We start from the raw sequence: 4,794 nt of genomic DNA on the forward strand, positions 1-4,794 counted from the left end.
AGAAGACACAAATTTGACTAACAAGTTATAAGTACATGAGTCAAAAATTATGGAAAAGTAAAAGAAAAGATTCTTTCATTGTTTTACAAACCCTCCCCCTAGTTCTTTCCAGTCCTTGCTTCCAGAAGAGGAGCAGTAAGATGAACTTTTGATGATAAGAAATGAGAAATTTAATTCACCACAAATTTGAGGTGTTCCTGGGAAAAACCCTTTAGCTGGTAGCCTGCTGAAGGTCTTGCCTCACCTGCAGAGCATCTCCTGGTCCTCATTGGAACAACCACACCTGGGAATTGGTGAAAGTGGGTGTAAAGGTCCATTCACTTTGATTGAACTTAAGACTTACTCTGGCGGTTTTCCCAGAAACCCTTATAGAGTTGTATCTGGCCTTGGGCATCACATCCTATTTCTTCAAGATCTGCCTGTGGTAATTCTCTTTCTCCAAGAACACTCACTGTACTGTGTTAGTTTGATCTCACATAATTTTCTCTTCAATAAATTCCAGTTTTCCCATACCATGGCCTTTGGATCTTCTGAGAAGACAACTTCTGCTGGTCTATTTTCAGACAAGCATAGCCATGTGGATTATCTTGCTGAGTTTTCCTCATCTAATGGAACATTTTATATCCTAATGTTTCCTGAAATAAAGCTGACTTCTACCACATTGAAGATGTATATTTATTGATATTTTACTTAAATATTTATGCTTCCCCCCCCCCCTTAAAAAGCAGAGACTACACTATTTCTGTGCCTGATAAATTCTGATGTTATATTACAGCTACTTTGTGTCTGCTGTCATTTCCAGTTAAAGTCTCTGACTTTTCTGTGAGCTCACTTTGAACTTCTTTCGCTGCTCTGGGTAATAGGTGTTCTCTAATAAGATTAAATGCTGGATACACCCACAGGCTACAAGACACCACAACAGCAAAATTGCACTGAAAATAATTTTATCTTTTCCTTTGTGATACAGAAAGGTACTACAAGGTCTAGAACAAGCATTCTTTATTGATATTTGCTTATTGGGATGTTGCCCAAGCTTGTTTCAGTGATACATAAAAGGAAGAACACCATGTGCCTGGATATTCTTGTCTATGTTTAACTTGACCTGTTGAAATTTTTTTTAAAAAGCCACATGCCTTTACTTGAGTTCACCTGTGTGAGAAGTGTCAGGTCCAGAGAAATTGATAATCTGGTTGTAGGTCTACCAGTAGTTTACTTTGGGGTTTGGCTGAGCAGCCCTCCCTTTAGACTTTGGCTGTTGGTTTTGTAAAAAGGAGTTCAAGTGGGTTTTCAGATTTACATCTAAGAGTTTCAGAATGTTTGCCTCACCAGAGAAATCCAGTTATAGTTCTTAATGCCATTTGTTTTCAGTGAATGGCTTCCCAGTTACTTCCCATATTATAATTTTGCAGAAAGCAGAATATTGTCTCCAAAAATGTATGCTTATGTAAAATCTTAGAATATGATCTTATTTGAAAGCAGAGTCTTTGCAGATGAGCTGAAATGAGATAAGGTAAGGTCATATTTGACTAAGGTGATCCTTAACCCAATGCCTGGTTCCTTTTAAGAAAAGGAAAGGGTATAGAGAGACACACAAGGAAGAATCCCATGTGAAGATGGAGGGAATGACTGAAGTGATACAGTTATAAATTGAGTAATGCCAAGGATTTCCAAGTGTCACCAGAAGCAAGGGAAAGGCACAGGAAGTTTATTCCTTACAGTCTCCTAGTTGGTGGTAATCCTTTGTTACAACTGCCCTTGAAATTAACACAAGTTTACTCTCAGGAGCAGACTCACAAATCATGAGTAGTCAGCCCTTACCCTCAAGAACAGACATGGCAACTCACTTAGTCACCATTTCCACTGCAGTCTTTGTGTATATTTCCCCCCTCTCTATAGAAGTTTATCCTGAACTTCTAAGAAGTAGGAGTAAAATAAGAAAATACATTGATTGACACTATGGGATACTATGCAGCACTCAGGAGCAATGATTTAGAAAAATACTATATACTTAAAGCAGGGCCATTATGGCCTTCCACAGACTTTGGCTTATTGATAATTGAACACTTAAACAGTTGATGACTGGCCTTCAGTGAAGATTGAGGCTCAACAACAGGAATTCAAGGATTCCCAAGGAGAAATGGGTAACCTTAACACTGAGTTTTACTCCAGAATTGACCCTGAACCCAGTGCCAGTGACCAAAAGGAAATACAACTGACAGCTAAGGAAGCAAAGGAGGATGGAGCCTCTGGGTTCGACCAGATATCCCCACTGGACCCATCTGGGAAAACACTTTGCAGTCCAGAGGGGAGCAAATGACAGGAAAATATCTTCTAACAGAGCAAGAAGGCAAGCAGCTTTAACCCAAGACCACCAGTGAGATGATAAAGCGTCCTCTCTTCCCCCCTTTACATCTACGCCCCTGTTCAGCATGAAGAAGCCAGAGAGTTGGAATCCAATTCCCAAATCAATAAGACAGTTGGTTTAATTAGCATTGGAAAACGCTTGTCATTCCTCTGTAGCATCTGGTCCCCACTGGACCCTCATCATTTCCTTCACCTGCTCCCCCCACTGACCAAACTGTGCAGCTCTGCAGCTGCATCCTGGCCCATCCTCACCCTTCTGCCCCCAACCCTCACCTCCTTGTACCCCCAATATGTTTTTCCCAATAAAAAAATTTAAAAAAGAAAAATACTATATAATATGGAAGAGGTTGGAGGGCATTATATTGAGTTGAATTAATTCACTCTTATAAGGACAAATACTGCACAGGACCATTATTGTAAAAATAGAAGGATTATTAGTAAAATGTGGATAAAAGTCCAGAGGGGAAGGAGAAAAAGTAATGGGGCTAAGGGTGGGAAGGGGAGAAATAGCAAGGTCACAGAATTAATGTGATGGGTAGAGGAAGGGGGTAAAGAAATTAGCTAAGATCCAGTGGGGATCTGAAAGGGTCAGGTAATGGTGGGCATGTGTCAATGGTGATTAACTTTATAGAACACAATGTATGGAAATGATGATGTTAAATACAATGGGAATAGAGGAACATGTGAAACACAATGTATATAAATGAAACACAATGTATAAGAATTTTGTATACAAAACAATATAAAATAAAAAGAATTTTTTAAAAAGAAAATAACTCTTCACCATTATTGAATAGAAGCCGTAAAGCTGTTCTATCATCACAGATGGTCTCTTCTGTTAAATTCCTCATTTTAAATCTCAGCTCTATTCCTCTGTAAAAAAACCCCAAACCAAAACAAACCAAACCTCCCCACCCCTTATTCACTTTGAGTGGGAATGTAAAATTGTGCAACCACTATGGAAGGCAATATGGTGCTTTCTCAAAAAGTTGCAAAGAGAAATACTATTTGACCCAGCAATTCCCCTTCTGGGAATATACCCTAAAGAAACCAGAAATGCCTCCCAAGCAGATACATGCACACCCATGTTTATTGCTGCTTTGTTCACAATAGCAAAGAGTTGGAAACAACCCAAGTGCCCGTCAACAAATGAATGGCTAGAGAAGCTTTGGTATATTCACACAATGAAATTCTATGCTGCATTGAAAAACAAAAAATCTCGTGAAATATTATACAAAATTGGTGACCCTGGAGGACATTATGCTGAGGCAAATATCTGAGTCACAAAAGGACAAATACTACATAGTGCCATTGTTATAAAATGGGGCTGGGGCGAACCTAAGAAAAGCAGGGATAAATAATGCATACTGCATTGAAATAGATGAGGGAAAGAACTGTTTAAAAGGAATATAGGATTAGGTATTATTTTCATGACAAGATTACAGAAAAAGAAATGCATAGTAAAGTGAACTGTGGTCTTGGGAGGGATTGTATAACAAAGAAATAATCTTTTTTTTTCTTTTCAAAGAGAGAAACAAACTGGGGATAGGGGTAGACTGGCAGGAAAATGTGCAGCAATGAATGAATGGAGAAAACAAATAGATGGAAGGAATATGCTGTAAAAATATATATGTTGCATTAAAAATTATTAATAACAAATGCAACCCCCCCAACCCAACAATGAATGCATGAATGAAATAGAAAAAAAAAAAGGACTGGCTACTGAAGTCAATTAGGGAGCTCTGCTGGCCTACTGGTAAGGAGTTGCACTGCCAACCCAAAGATACACAGTTTGAATTCACTACCTTTGTAGAAGAAAGATGGCAACCACTTCCAATATGATTTACAACTTCTAAAAACATGCTGGGGTTCAGTTGTGAGTCAGTTTTGACTCTATGACACATAACAGTAATCACTGAAGCTGTACATTCCTATGGAGAAAAATAGGCACAACCATTAGTACTTATCTTGTGTAGTTTTTATGAGTTTTAAATGTATGTAATAAGACTTGGTGAATACAGATTGTGTTTTTATTACTTAATCTGAAAAATCACATCATGAGAGAGCCTGAATGGTGCAAACGGGTGATGTTGTTAGCTACTAAATAGCAAGTTCAAGTTCATTTAGAGATACCTCAGAAGAAATGTGTGGTGATTGAAAAGTCAGCTGAAAAGTTCATGTAACTCCATTATCAGATGCACCTGATGAGATTGTCATGATTGGAACTGTTTCAACAGCAACTTAAAAAAAAAGTCTGTTACATCCACTTCCTAAACAACTTGCCTCCGGAAAGTCTATGAACTTTGATAAATGTCAATAGTTGTAGTAGGGCTTCAAGCCTTTTGTTCATAGGATCTCTATGACTCGTGCTCAACTCAAAGGCAATCAACAAGAACACATTATTAGGGGTTGGAAGATATTATTAAGATA

Source organism: Elephantulus edwardii, unplaced genomic scaffold (genome assembly GCF_000299155.1).
Source record: "Elephantulus edwardii isolate Elephantulus edwardi_28Jun2011 unplaced genomic scaffold, EleEdw1.0 scaffold00238, whole genome shotgun sequence".
Taxonomy (NCBI): Eukaryota; Metazoa; Chordata; class Mammalia; order Macroscelidea; family Macroscelididae; genus Elephantulus; species Elephantulus edwardii.